The sequence below is a fragment of the Chlorocebus sabaeus genome, chromosome 14 (assembly GCF_047675955.1).
Source record: "Chlorocebus sabaeus isolate Y175 chromosome 14, mChlSab1.0.hap1, whole genome shotgun sequence".
NCBI lineage: Eukaryota > Metazoa > Chordata > Mammalia > Primates > Cercopithecidae > Chlorocebus > Chlorocebus sabaeus.
Genome location: NC_132917.1, coordinates 106,504,710 through 106,520,532, shown reverse-complemented (window position 1 = coordinate 106,520,532; position 15,823 = coordinate 106,504,710). Strand labels below are relative to the sequence as shown.

The 15,823-nt window shown below is 47.1% G+C and overlaps 1 protein-coding gene across 2 annotated transcripts in view; it reads right to left on the bottom strand.

Annotated features, from left to right (window-relative positions):
• NCK2 (NCK adaptor protein 2) overlaps window positions 1–15,390 on the bottom strand; it is a 150,197-nt gene extending 134,807 nt beyond the window's left edge. For both annotated transcript variants that reach the window (XM_008008289.3, XM_038004278.2), the window contains exon 1: window positions 15,163–15,390. The gene's annotated coding sequence lies outside the window, so the exon portion shown is untranslated. The remainder of the gene's footprint in view (window positions 1–15,162) is intronic.
• Window positions 15,391–15,823: the final 433 nt, after the last annotated feature.

Sequence of the window (15,823 nt, the reverse complement as noted above, 5' to 3'; positions counted from 1 at the left end):
CAGCTTAATACACTAATGTGAGGGTATTACATGGCTGAAATGCAATCCAATTTTCTGCCTTCTCCAGAGAACATACTATGTGTACTTGAATATGTAAAATGATATACTACATGTGTTTATAAACAAACAAAAAAATCTTGTTCCCTTGAATGAGACCAAATAAGGACTTAACACATGAAATTCTCTCCTTCTGAAGGCCCAAGAACCAGGAATCTAGGTATCCGATCAATCTTTAAAATTGTATCAAACTCAGATTTAAATTATCATTATTCGCAAATTAAGTTCATTCAAAACACTAAGCATTAATTATAGTCTATCATTAATTAATTATAGTAAATCACCAAAACCATTTTACTTTAATCCATGTCACCAAAAGCTAAGGGAAATGTCTGCTGGTTCAGTGTCAAATAGGGGATGAATCACTATGATTTTACTAGTTTTGAATGCTAGTTTTAATTTAGTTTCAGATGTTAAACACAGCTTAAATGCAAACCCTGAAATCAGTTCCAACCTTTGGAAAACAGTTTTGTAACAACTTACTGTCACAGAGCAGTACAGTAATCTGGGTACTGGTTAGAAGTACCAGTCTTGATGACTCAGTAGTCAGTAGTACTGAGTAGACTTTGCAACACTGCATTTAAAAAACACAAAAATGGACCGGGCTCAGTGGCTCACACCTGTAATCCCAGCACTTTCGGGGGCCAAGGCGGGCAGATCACAAGGTCAGGAGTTCAAGACCAGCCTGGCCAATATGGTGAAATCCCGTCTCTACTAAAAATATAAAAATTAGCTGGGCATGGTGGCGCATACCTGTAGTCCCGGCTACTCGAGAGGCTGAGGCAGAAGAATTGCTCGAACCCAGGAGGCAGAGGTTGCAGTGAGCCAAGATCACACTGCTGCACTCCAGCCTGGGTGACAGAGTGAAACTCTCTCAGAAAAAAAAAAAAAAATACAAAAATGAACATCTACAATGGAGTAAGAAATAAACTAAATTTCCAAATGCAGTTCAAATGAAACCATCAATAGGATAAAAAAACAAACCTGTAAAATGTGTGCACAGGATTGATTTGCAATATTCATTACTAATCCAAGAGAAGTAATGTGATTAAATTACTTACATCTCTATATTAAATGTGATGGCATAATGCATTTATGCCATTATCAATTTAAAAAAAAATAAGGAAGTATTAGTGTGCTACATGACACCTGCATTCCACTCAAAGCGCCAAGTAGTTTTACTCACTTTTAAGAGATAAAGCTCTTAAGCAATAAACAACATGTAAGTAGAGTTCACATTATCTGAAAATTGACCCACAAATCATGTGTTCATCCTAAGCAAACTAACTGAGCTTCATCCAGGCCCTGGAGTAATAACAGCCATCCCGGCATGAGAGAATAGAGGTGCTTCACCCCAGCTGTGGTGGGGACCGGGCTTACAACTGGCATGCGAGTGTCTCAGCTCAGGTGACAATTCCAGTATCCAGGGGTTGCCTGTGTACTGAAGAGCTTCTGAGGATCTCGAAGAAAATACTATCCTCCGGAATGCTTCAAATGAATTCTGCCTGGCCTTGAGGGGTGGGTTAGAGGTTAGAGGGGGACTTCCCATATGTGCTTCCCCCACTCAGAGATGGCGAACATCATTTTCCATACTTGTTAATTAAGATTAGGGCGGATTGTGAGCTTCTAAGAACTCCACACTGGTTTACAGGCTCCCTGAGGGCCAGTGTTTGTCTGGTTTGCTGTGGTTTTCCCACGGCACCCAGCACAGTGCCTGGCCCACAGCCGGTCCTTTGTAGGTATGAACTACAGGAAAACACAGCCAGGAGAACAGTCTGACCGGTCGGTGGCATCAGGATGAACAACACAGCTTTTCCACATCTCTGCACCCGTACACTTCCAGCCCTCCTATTTTCAGAGAAAAGCAACAGCAACATCAATTTACACATAAGTCAGTTCATCCCATGCCGCTTTGAAGAAAAACAATTCCCTAATCATCAACGTCCTGTCCCATCTCAATTTCAACACAGGGAAAGCTGGGGCTATAAAAGGTTGTGAAAGCACATTACAGGCAACCCCTAGTTTCACAGAACACAAAACAGAGGTCAGGAGAGTTTCAAACTTCGCTATGCAATTTGAGCCAAATTAGTAGCAAAGGAAAAGGAGACTCTCCATCTCTATTCCTCACAGGAATCCAGATTGCTGAAGTTCGGATTCACATGAGCCAAAGTTCACAATGGGGCCAGGCGCAGGGGGCCGGGCGCAGTGGCTCACACTTGTAATCCCAGCACTTTGGGAGGCCGAGGCGGGCAGATCACCCGAGGTCAGGAGTATAAGACCATCCTGACCAACATGAAGAAACCCCATCTCTACTAAAAATACAAAATTAGCCGGGCATGGTGGTACATGCCTGTAATCCCAGCTACTCGGGAGATTGAGGCAGGAGAATCGCTTGAACCCGGGAGGCGGAGGTTGCGATGAGCTGAGATCGCGCCATTGCACTCCAGCCAGGGTGACGAGCGAAATTCCGTCTCATAAAATAAAATGTAAAGTTCAGAATGACACTGTTTGAATCCAGCTCCCATTGTAATGGAAAGCCAAGCAGTCACTGCACGAAGGCAAATGTTTTGAGGGAGGACCGGACTTCAATAACATCAATACAAAGTCAGAATGAAGTCCAGGGCCAGGTGCTCTGGAGCTAGGGCATCCCACATGCCACACTGCTTGGGCCTGACGTTTCCCCCTGGCCACTCACCACAGGACCCCAGTGGGCCAGTCACTGTGCCCTGGTGAGGGACCCACGCTTTCCTCATCTAAAAAAGGGCTAATTAACAACACTGGCCTCCCTCTACCTGACAAAGTTAGAATCAAATGATACAAAGTGTGCAAGTAATAAAGAGAAAAACACATTGTTACAAAGTTGCAACTTCAGAACTTTCCAGTCTGTCCAAAGAATTACTATTAATTTCTCAGAGGTCTTTCTCAGTCCATATGAGACGGGACGATTGAGGAAAGGAAAAGATTGATTGTACTTTTAACTACCTCCACCAAGGAAAGCTCCAAATTTTGCAAAGTGCTGATTTTGTGCTTATCCTAGAAATGGCACAGGAAGAGAGGGGTAAGAAGCAACAAAGTCAAAGGGAAGAACAACGGAACAGGAAATAATTTATACAAAGCAGACAGTGAGAAAGCCAAGGGAACTTCTAATTGACAGGTCTCTTCATCTCGAGGCTTATCCTACTTGATCAAGTAAAGGCCTATTTTAAAGAAAAAAAGTACGTTCAGACGGCAAACATCATACGCTAGACCAGGTAATAAGCAGCTTTGTAGACACTGGGAGTCAGCGACTAACAGCCAGATCAGAATTTCCCCTTTCCTTTTCCCTTCATAAGGTCTAATTTGTGATATTTTTAGTCTCTCTCCCCTGAGAAGTTTATTTTAGAACTATACAAAGAAGGAAATTAAACATTCAAAAGCTAACATATGTGACCAGCTCAAAAACTATCAGGCTGAACCTAGAATCCTATGAACCTTAGTAACAAAAAGACAAATTTTCTTCTGTAGACAATCACCAACGTAAGGCTTCTGAGCTAAGAAAACAGATGTCTTTGATTAGGCCAAACTCTGAAAATCAATTACTTATTAAAAGTAATTGATAAAAGCGCCCTCATTACTTCCACATCAGTGGGCATTCTGAGGGGAATGTACTTTTATCACATCCCAGCCGGATATCAAAATGTTTCCCGCAAAATCAGCATTTTGTATGTTTATGGTCCAAATATGTTGAATGAGAAAATAAAAAAGTAACGTCTGTCATTACTTTAACACTCATATTATTACAGATCAACAAAAAACATGGCTAAGTCAGTTACATTACAGTTTCTCCTTTACCCACTTAACTGCATACATGTGTAAATTGTGTTTAGATATCTACATACCTATTTTTTCACTATGTTTATTAAAATGGAAAAGAAATTGATCTCCAAAGGCAACTGTGTGAAGGAATGCATGTGCCTCTGACTTAAACATTTAAATAAAGCAGAGCAGCATTCACTTATATCAAGGTTGCTTAAATACTGACATTTTGAACTGGTTAATTCTTTGTTGTGGAGGCTGTCCTATACATTGCAGGATATTTAGTAGCATCCCTGGTCTAGCATCCCACTAAATGTCAGTAGCACCCCACAGGCATGACAATGAAAAATATCTCCCGACATCACCAAATGTCCATGTGGGCAAAACTACCCCAGCTGAGAACCACAAATTTATAGACGTGGGTTCGGATCTCAATTAAGTCTCTCAAAATACTAACATTTAAAAAGATATTTGTGTACCTGCACAAGTAAATTGTTTCTACTTCCCAATCTAGCTCTAATAACTAATAAGATCTAAAATGAATGAGAAGCAACATGTATGAATGTGCAGTGTGTTGAAAACATATTTTCTTCCTTACACATGGAACCCTCACCAACCAGAGGCATTCATGAAAGGAAAACCTACTTCTTATGGAAGATGGAATCGGCTGCACCCACTGGGACGTCTGAGGGATAAGGTGCTTGGCACAATCAAGTCAAGAAGCAACAGATTCAACACTAGACACCTATTCTATAGGTGATCAATCAACTGAACTTTAGTTCTACCCAGCAAAGCTTCAAAATGAAAATCACAACAGCACGGGGTCTGACACCCTCCTCCTTTTTTACAAAAGACGATCATGCCACGTTTCTTCATAGGCATCACCGGGTCTTGTCTACCGAACCATGTAAAACAGACCTAGCAAGGAAACTATGAAAAGGGAACTCAAGCAAGACAGATGGCTTAATTTAAGGGAAGAGAACCTTCTAAATCCAAGCTAGGAAGGTCCTAAGAAGACAGTAACAGAAGCACATAAAAAAAGAAAGTCCTATGAGTGCAGTAACAAAGACAGATAGGAAACACACACACTTTAAGATAAACGGTGTTCAGGTTGGGAGAGATGGGATGAGGGGAGTCCCACACAAAAAAGTGAGGGGAGAACCAGAAGAATGGAAAGAAAGAATGGAAATGGCTGGAAAGAAACAAAAAAAAATCTGTTTTTATAACCATCTTGCTAGATTCTGCTACCAACCTTGTTTCCTTTTTTTTAATCATTTGATAAAAATTCACTCTTCACCTATATTAAATTTCCCGAAAACTGTCTCAAAATAACTCCCTGAATCCCTTGTTATTTTTTGGTCTCAAAAATACTCAAGCAGCTTGTGGTTTTTATGTCAATGTCTCCAAGTTGGCTTCCATCATGCAAAGCAGTTAAAAAAAAAAAAAAAAAAAAAGTTGTTGGGGAGGCTGTTTTCTTGCCAATGCATCCCCACCCCCAACCTCCCACAGACGCACACAAACAGGAATACAAGCTTTCAAAGTGATTGTCCTTAAAATGAAGACAGCTGATGAGAGGGAACGCGTGAAAGAGACAGCAACTGCTCTTCTCTCCTGCAGCCAGGCTCATAAGCAACATAATTAAAATATTTGTTGACTTGCAGACATCCTTAAATACTCAGTCAAAATTCTTAAGATATTAAACAGGCCGGGCACGCGGTGGCTCAAGCGTGTAATCCCAGCACTTTGGGAGGCCGAGATGGGCGGATCACAAGGTCAGGAGATCGAGACCATCCTGGCTAACACGGTGAAACCCTGTCTCTAGTAAAAAAAATGCAAAAAACTAGCCGGGCATGGTGGCAGGCGCCTGTAGTCCCAGACTACTCGGGAGGCTGAGGCAGGAGAATGGCGTGAACTCGGGAGGCGGAGCTTGCAGTGAGCTGAGATCCGGCCACTGCACTCCAGCCTGGGCAACAGAGCGAGACTCCGTCTCAAAAAAAAAAAAAAAGATATTAAACAGGGACACAACCTTTAAGGAAAATCGAAGGAGACATTGATGGACTTTGTCTTCCAAGATGGGCATGGTCGTCTTTCTAGGCATCTCCCTGTGATTTCACCATCGTCTTGCTTTTCACTTCCGGGCTGCCCCCACCATTGCTGGGAAATTAAGCATGTTTAAGTAAACAAATCTTTGCCACCACACATCCTGGAACCTGCTAGGCACACAAGTGGCCACATGAGAGGCAGCGTGACTGCAAATCTAAACCTGTGAGTTGAAAGAAACTGCCCAAGTTGCAGCCCCTCCAAAACTTGGAACACGCAGGAGCTTCTCCCCACAGAGACGCCAGACTCACAGTCCTGTCTTAGTCCCATCTGCTCCAGGGAGGGCTGCTCAATCCTCTGATGGCCCCAGTGGCCCTCCCAACACAAAAGAGTAGGTTTGAGAAGCTGGCACAGGCAACTCACTTGGAAGAACAGCCAGTGTCAGAGCTCCCATCAGGACCTGTAGCAGCAGTCTCCCAAGAATCCATACTTGGACTTGACCTGGCCTCTCTCATGACCTCAGAAGCAGATTTCAAACCCACCTTAGAATTCTTCAAGACCTTCCCAGATGTCATAAAAGCACAAAGGAAAAGGATTTAGTATGTCCTGCTACAAGGTTTTCAGCAAGAACCTACCTGCCTACCTTCACTTCAACAACAGCAACTCATTAAGGAAAAATGGCAGCAGTAAAAATGGCCTTGTGCAAGCTATTCCAACAGCACAAAGGCCCGGGGGCCACCTGGACGAGTGAGAAGACACACACTCCTGTTTTTTCAGCCCCCAGTGTGGAGGAGACAAGGGTGGAGACCCACCACACAGCTACTGATGAAGAGGCACATCACCCAGGCATGTACAATGGCACCTACATGGCCACTTGAACTAATACACTGTGACTACAACAGAAAATACTCCCCCTCACCCAGTGCCACTGCAGTTCCCTCCAGCAGTGGTTCTCCCCAGGGGCTGCTGGTGCCTCCTGCAGAGTTGGAGACGGGCAGATGGAGGACCACCAGCCTACGGAACACGGCAAGGGGGCTGGGGGAGAGAAGCAGCCAGGCCAATGGTGCCCAGTGATGACCATCCGAGACTTCCCTTCCTCCAAGGTATCAGTTATTCATTATGTCCATCCAAAGTCCAGGGCCTTCCCCAACCACTTGGCTGATAAGGGGTTCCCAGAATGAACCTGTATGCAAGCTCCACTCCCTATCAATGATTTTCCATCAATGTTTCTCAAATCTTACACCATAATAAAAGTTTATGGTTCTGTTTTATGTATTTTCAGATACATCTTAATGAAGGGACGGCAGCTAGCTTGGTCAGAGTCTAGCTGTGGAACCTAAGACACGGCAGCCTCCCTTTCCTTAGCCATGAAGATACAAACAAAAAGTACCACATATTCTGTTGGTGAGGACTCAATGAGTTATTACGCGGAAAGTGCTTAGGGCAGTGATTACAATGTGTGTGTGTTTGTGTTTGTCTGTGTCCGTGTGTGAAGGAAGAAGTTAATGTTCACTTCAAAACTATATGATTTTAGCTTGTACTTAATATGTATCAGAAGTATGAATACTCCAGATGGCTGGATAAAGAAAATAGACTACTATTCAGCCATAAAAAAAAGAATGAAATCATATCTTTTGCAGCAACACGGATGGAACTGGAGGCCATTATCCAGATGGAACCAGAGACTTGAAGGGTAATGGGGTGGGAAGGGGTGGATGATGAGAGATTACTCAATGGGTACAATGTATGTTATTTGAGTGATGGATACAATAAAGGCCCTGACTTCACCCACAGGCAATCTATGTAACAACATAACACCTGTACCCCATCACTGTCTAACATTGTCGTTTTTTACCTTTCCTATGGTGCCGAACAAATTTTTCAGAAAGAAATGTGCTGAATACTGATATACAAAAATGTTATTTTACACTGGTAACTTCTAGAATTCAAAGCACATTTTTAAATATTTGTAAAATGAACAAGGTATTTTGATGATAGATATTCACTTTTAACTGAATCTGATTTTAGTGCTCTAAAACATCATGCACTGAGTGCCTGAAGTATGGCATTATTCCTTATATTTAAAAAGCTGATACCTTTCCCAGTAAAGCATAATCATAATTACCATCATAATTATTCTACATTGCTTCCACTTTGTCTCTTTAGCTATCTCAGCTTTGGAAAACAGACAGTAAATGAAGCTTAAATCTTGAAAAGTGTATAGACCCACACTCCGCAACAAAGCTACCACTAGTCGCATGTGGCCAAGGCCAATCAAAATGCAGCGAGAGGGAGCCTCTTAAGATGTGCAGTAAATGTACATACTACACGCTGAATTTCAAAGCCCTCACACAAATACAAGAATATGAATTATCTTATTAATTACATTTTATATTGATTACATACAGAGTTTATATACATTGGGCAAAATAAAATATATGATGAAAATTAATAACACTTGTTTCGTTTTACATGTTTCATGTGGCCACCAGAACATTATGATTACATCTGGGGCTTGCATTTGTGGTTCACATTGTATTTCAAGGGGTCAGCACTGCTCTTGACAATCCATCAGTTCAAATGGCATTTGCAGGGAGAGAGTCCACATTAAAACACACATACACACCATTTTCTGCACTTAGTCTCCCCTCCTCCCACGACAGCGAGCCGGGCCCACGCTCAATTCCATGCAAAGCTCTAGTGGGGTAGCCCCGCCATTACTGCACAGGAGAACCCTGAAGCAGTCCCAATGGAGAGAGTCTTTAAAAAGAAACTGATGATAAACTTAGTTTTGTTATCACAATTAGCAAACTGTCAGTGGGTGGCCACAGATGACTTGTAGCTCAGCATGTGTGTATATGAAGAAGGGAATATTTAGATGCTGGGAGAAACAGAGAGGCAGCCCAGTCGTGCAGGCCTGTGACTGCCATGCTGGGGACTTGAGTCACTGACCTAAGGATGGTGGAGAGCCACCGTGTGCAGGTCGTGCCCAGACCTGACTGTCAGGGTGCAGTAACCCTGGGATGAATTGGCAGGAATGGTTAAAAGCGGTTTTGATATCCAAGGGAAGGAGAAAAAGGACAGCAGGATTGAGATGTTAGATCTTGTGGAGGGAGAATCAATAGGGGTTGATAGCTAGTTGGGGGCTGAGGGGAGAATTCAAGGATAACCGAGTGAGTTGGTGATAGGGAATATAACTGAGAAGGCAGGCAGGTTGCAGAAGATGCTGCAAATGGTTTGGGATGGTGGAAATGACCAGTAAGAACTTGGATAATTCTTAGGCATTAATCAATGTGAATGAATGAGCAAACAAAGCATGAATGAACATACAGATCTGGAGCTAGAGGGAGGTCAGTCATGCAGGGATTGCTCCTGCCTTATGTCTGAACAAGGCAAACTGGCCTAGGTCAGAAACATTCCAGCCATGCTCGGGGTGCACCTCACCACTGTCATGCACATTCTGCTAAGGGATATTTGCTCATGTGACAAAGACTGCACGATCACAGAGACGGCAGGCTCAGAGGGGACGGCCCCTCCACCCTGGCTGCCACTGGCCCTTCCTTTTGCTTTGCTCTCTTCATCCAGGGTTCAGAAAAGACTTTCCTTTGCATATCCCTGATATTTTATCACGGTCTCGATCAAAGACAAACCAACCCCCAAATAAGTGTCTACCTACCTAGGTGGAAGAGAAGCCTCCATAAATGAAATCGAGTCAAGATTTTTCTCTCTCTTCAATCACTCTACTTAAAACCTTTCCAGCCTTTGGAAGGCCAGCACCAAGGCTTGTTCCCTGTTATGGGGTGCTACAACCAACATGTAAAGAGCTGACATTCCCTCCATACTTGTGACTACTCTAACCAGCCCTGGTAGGTGTCCCCAGATAAACACAGATCCGAGATCGGGATGATGGGAGCACCAGATCTTCCTGAAAGCATCAGCCCTGCTGTAGAACCTAGACAGACACACTGACAGGGGCTGAACGGTCCCCCCTAAATTCATATGGTGAAGCCCTAACCCCTAAGTGACTATATTTGGAGACAGGACACTTCAGGAGGCAATTAAGGTTAAAAAAGGTCTTAAGGGTGGGGCCCTGATCCAATAGGACAGATGTCCTTATAAGAGGAAGAGACACCAGACCTCCCTCTCAGTGCGTTCACAGAAGGCAGGCTACGTGAGTGAGGACACAAGAAGACGAGCCAGGAAGAGATCCTCAACAGAAACCAGCCCTGCCGGCCCCAGGGCCATGGACTTCCAGCCTCCAGAACTCTGAGAAAATAAATGTCTGCAGTTTCAGCCACCCATTCTGTTTGGTGTGTCTGTGTGTGTGTGTGTGTGTTGGTTTGTTTTTGAGATAGAGTCTCACGCTGTCACCCAGGCTGGAGTGCAGTGGCGCGATCTCCGCTCACTGCAACCTCCGCCTCCTGGGTTCAAGCAATTCGCATGACTCAGCCTCCCAAGTAGCTGGGATTACAGTCGTGAGCCACTGTACCCGGCCTCTGTGTTTTATTCTCTTAAGGCAGCTGGAGCTGACTAATACACGCCCTAAACAGGAATAAGCTCTCTCAACTTGAGGAGGCTTTCCAGCGTAACCCTGGCCCATAACCAGGAGGTGAGGACAAGAGAGACTGACATTGCTCCTGCCGGCCTCCCCTCACACCACGACCGGCCTCCCCTCACACCGCTACCAGCCTCCCCTCACACCGCTACCGGCCTCCCCTCACACCGCTACCGGCCTCCCCTCACACCGCTGAACCTTCGTCAGCTCACACCCAGAATCTTCTCCGCCAATATCCACACGCAGCTGCGACACGGCAAAGGCAGACACCCAAGGACACTGTGTATCATAAACTGTCTCAGGATAAAACAACTCTACCCAGCAACACGTGGGTGCTCCTCATGTACGGCCTGCAGAAGCACTTAACCCCAAATTCAAGCTCTGTCATCCCTAGTCTCCTACCTAGACATGAGGGCCAGAACCAAGTGCGTCATGTTATTCTGACATTAAAATGATGGTGTATGTGAAAAGGACTTTGCAAACGATGAATGAGCGTGCATGCATTAGTACATGCCATTCTCTCATCATGGCGTTTTATTTAGGTCCTCATTAACAATTGGGCAACAGGAGCACCCCACTTCACAAAACTGTCTCAAAAGAAGCAACTGCACTACTTAAAATTCTGAGTGCACTGGAAGCTTCTTTTCTTGAAAACACTACAAATACAATAGTAGAAAGAAGGGGTGACACAAATAACTAACTTACCGGGCCAGGATCACAAACACTCTGCCCAGCGTTTCGAACTCAGGTTGATATGAACAGACTAACCTACAAAAGCAAACCATTCAGCCAGCCCACCAGGTAACGCAGGTGGGTATGCGTCTGGCTTTGTTTCTGTTGTTGCCGTTGTTGTTTTTAAAGGTAGCTTCAGGACTACAAATGACTCATGTGACAGAAAATTTGCCAAATAGAGAGGCCAACAGACTAAATTCTCCCATTGTCTGAACATCCTGAGGTCAAAGCCTTCCAGAGTAGACAGAAGTTTCTGAGATTTACAAGAATGCTGGAGATCTCGTACCACTCGAATCTCAGTGGGAGGCTAGAGCTCCAATACCGACAGGCTGGGAACTCAATATTCACATATTCAATAAGTATTTGTTGCGCACCCATTGTGTATAAGTGGCAAGACCAGTCTGCCCCCAAGGGGTTCAGAGTTTATTAAAGAAAAGATGAAGGCAAAAAAAAAACCATAGGGCAGGGCATGGTGGCTCAGGCATGTAATCCCAGTACTTTTGGAGGTCAAGGCAGGAGGCTTACTTGAGCCCAGGAGTTTGAGACCAGCCTTGGCAAAGCAACAATACCCTGTCTCTACAAAAAAATGAAAATAAAAAAATTCACTGGGCATGGTGGTGCACACCTGTAGTCCCAGCTACTCGGAGGCTGAGGTGGGAAGATTGCCTGAACCCAGAAGCTCAAGGATGCAATGAGCTGTGATCGTGCTACTGCACTCCAGCCTGGGTGACAGGGTGAGACCCTGCTTTAAAAAAAAAAAAAAAAAAAAAAAAAAACCTGTAGGAAAGAATATCACAGATGACAAACCAGGGACACAAAGAGTGTGCCGTGGAGGTTTAAAGATGATGCCATCCCCTCTAGTTTGGAGTTGATAAGATGTGGGGAAGAAAAGAAATAAGAGATGACCCTTGGGATGAGTAAGAACTCAGGACACCGAGGCGACTCAGCCTGGTCAGGGACAGTGACACAGTGAGACATCACTGTGACACTGCTACCTCAATCAAAATAACTTTCATTTCCACAGTTTCGAGAAATAAGATTCTGGAGGTAAGGAATGTATGTGCCAGTGCACGTGCGTGTGGATGTGTGTCACTGGGCAGAGGTAATACTTGCTAATGCTCAGTTACCTTTAGAAATAAACATACTTTGGGATATGTTCAAAGGAAAATGCAGGAAAAGAATAGAGTCTAATTTTGTAATTGTGCTACTAAATGGCCTAAAGAAATGCAAAACTATTTTTGCTTTAGCTGCATACTTTTGATAACCCATTAAAAGGCTATCATGACCTTCTTCTGAGTTGGCTTAACTCAGGCATGGAACAACACACACGAAATCACGTTTTAGCTTAGGCCTTGTGAAAACGTGCCGTGAAGTACTTCCATCACACATTTTAGGAAAGAGAAACCATTTGGAAGTGCCACTTGCCATCTCTCTGGATGGGAAAACTAATTTCCTAAGCCTCTGAAGTGAGTTGTGGGGAGTTTCCAGTTCACTTGTGAAAACAGTTTTCCCAAACATCGCTCATCATCCTCCCCTGCAGTTCCGGCAAGCAATTTTGGGCTCTTCAGTCATTAAGCCTCATTTTTAATGTCAGAGAATGAATTTCACAAGCCTTGTCTCCCCCAGTGCACATGGCAAGCCAGTCCGAGCAGTTAGAAAAATGGGTGTCCCATAGAGCAGCACAGCCTGCTCTAGCCAGGGCAAATTAAGCTAGTGCAACTGATCAAGTAAAAGACTCCAGTACATTCTGCGCCATTCGCGGAGTCTTAGGGTATTTTAAAAGGTTATCCAGTCTGTGCACATGCAAGGAAGACTTCCGGTGTATTTAAAATGGATGATAGTGCATTTCTCAAATATAGTACTGTGTACATAAGATCTGCTGTTTGTTGGAAAAGCTAAATAACCCAAAATGTAAATGACAGAGCCTGGGAATATGTCAGGGTCAAACAGAGCAGGGATGAAGAAGATTTAAGTATGCAGCGCGTCCTAAGCAAAACACAAAGCCTGAAAACTGAGCACAGCCACCTGCAAGGCACCTTCAGCGAGCCCCACGGTTAACAGGGTCAGTTTCTCCACAAGTGGACAGAGGGGCTTATGCAGCAGCCAACTCTTCCTGATGGTAATTTGTGACCCAATTTCATCCCGTGTTTCATGATCAATCCCCCTGAATGTTTATGAAGCAGGAAAGAAGCTCAGAATACAGGAGAGGCCTCCCGGACAGGAAGTGGGCCAGGCACCTCCACAGCTTCCTATGCCTAAAGTTCTCCATTTCAGCCTCAAGTAGCCGCCAGAAGACCACTAAGATTCCGCCACCTTCTCCAATCAAAACTACATCTAACCAACCTTCAGGGGAGAATATACTGAGGTAGGATTTTCCCTTGTGTTCACTTCTTCACAAGCAGGGTTAACACTTGCTTCTCAGGAAATCCCTGTTCCAAACATCAAAAAACCTCCATGTCTAGCCCAATCTCCAGGTGAAGTCAATTTCTTCTCCATGTGTCCGATGACTGCCATTCTCCTTACATAAAACTCGCATAGGCTTGAATCCTGTTACTAATTCACCTGCTTATCTATGAGGGAGTGTTCACAAGCACAGTTCCGTTTCGGTAAGTTAAAGCAGCCCAGGTTAATTTCATTTTCCATCACTTTTGAGACTTGATAACTACGTCTAAAACAGAGGCATGAAAAACACCCTGAATCACTTTCATTCCTACACAAAATCCCTTCCGAGAAGCGGGGACTGGGCCTGGGCCAGGAAGGGACTCCCCTACCTGTGGGTCCCACCAAGCCACGCCCACCGGCCCCTCAGGGTTGTTTCTTTCTGGGTCGAGGGACGGAGCTGGCCCATGCGATATTTTAGGCCCCCTCCTGCTCACACTGGGGCCTGCTCATCCCATTATGCATATGCAAACTTGGCAGAAGCGGCCTTAAACCTGTTGGCAAAATAAACAAAGCCAAATAAAGAGGAATCTGCCAACCTAAATTGTGAGAAGTGACCAAGGCCGACTCCACGACTCCACGACTCCACGCACGTTCGGCTTTGTCCCTGAAGCTGCTACAAAACTAGTTTAAGTCAGGTGCCTGGGGTCCACCAGCCAATGACCCCTAGCATCCAGCGCAGACTTTCACAGAGATCCTTATTGTCTACAAATTACAGCGTTTTGCAAATTAAACCCCTCCCCACAATGCCAAGCTAACTGTGCTGGTAAGGGAGTTACCGTCCATGCCTTAAAACTCACACATCAAATTTTTCCAAAACCACTGGGTGATTAAATCGCCCTGAAAAAAACGAGAAGGCCGAGCGATTGTGAGAAACTTTGGTTCAGGTGGCTGTAAGAGTCCTGTAAATCTGGGGCAGGGCGCAGAGCCTGAAGCCGGGCACAAAAGCTCCCTTCGCCGAAGCGAGGACCTTCTTTATGCGATGTGACAGCAGCTTTGTGCGCGATCATAAATAGTTGTAATAAACACAGTTAAGTTCTCCCGGCCGATCGCGGCCTCCCCGGTCCCTGCGCCGGGGCCCTGCGATCCGCGGCTATTCTTCCCTGGCACACGCGCCCTGGCGACCCTGGCCACCGCACGGTCCCACGCTAGCCCGGAGCTCCATGCCGGCCGCCCGCCCGCAGGCCAGGCGCAGCCTGCGCACCCGGGGGTCTCCAGTCCCCGGGCCCCGCCGCCGGGCCCCCTGCCCTGATCCCCGCCCGCGCCCTTGGCTGGTGTCCCCGCCCCTGCGCCGGCCCCCGATGGTGGGGGTTGGGGATGGGAAAGCGGGCAGGAAGGTGCCGAGCCGGGAGATGCCCGGCAGCCCACGGTCGGGGGCGCCCAGGCCGCGGCGGGGCCGAGAGTACCGGTGGGGCGCGGGGGGGACCCGCTCTCCCAGCCCCTTCCCGGGCGCACCCCGGCTCGCGAGCCCCGCCGCGCTCCCAACTCCGCCCAACGACCCCAAGTTTGTGGCCCCCGCCCCGCGCTTGCCTGGCCGTGCTTACCTCGCCGTGGGCCGCCCGCGGAGCCGGAGGGCAGCGGCGCGGGTCCCGGGGCGGCGGCCGCGCTGCGCCCGCCCAGGCGCCGCTCTTTGTCTGCGCCGCTCCCTCCTCCCGCCGCCGGGCGGACGCTGCCGGCCCGGGCGGACCCCGCCGGCCCGGGCGCCGCGAGCCTCCCCGCAGCCGAGCCCTCCCCTCCGCCCGCCGCCCGCTCGGCCGCGCGGCTCCGGCCTGACGATCCCGGCGGCGGCGGCGGCGGCGGCGGCGGCGGCGACCCTCCCCCGGCGCGCAGCGCCCGCCTCCACCGCGCTCTTCCTCCTCCTCCCGCGCTCCTCCCCGGCAGCGCCGTGACGCCGCCCAGGGGCCGGCCCAGGCCCGGGCACGCGGGGCGGGGACCCGAGACCCACCTGGGGCGCCCCCCGGCGCCGCCAGGCTCCGCGCCCGGGTCCCGGTACGGGCGCGGGTATAGCGCGGGGCTGCGGGACGCTCCGCTCTGGAGGCGCAGCACTGGCCCGGCGCCGGGGACAGGAAAGGGTCCCCACGCCCGAAATTGCGCGCGGGCGGTGGGGGGCAGGCTGGGTGGGTGGGGAGGAGAGTGAAAACATAGGCTCCAACTTCCAGCCTGGGATGACTGCCGGGTGGGCTTTGCGTCCTCTTTTTGTTTGCT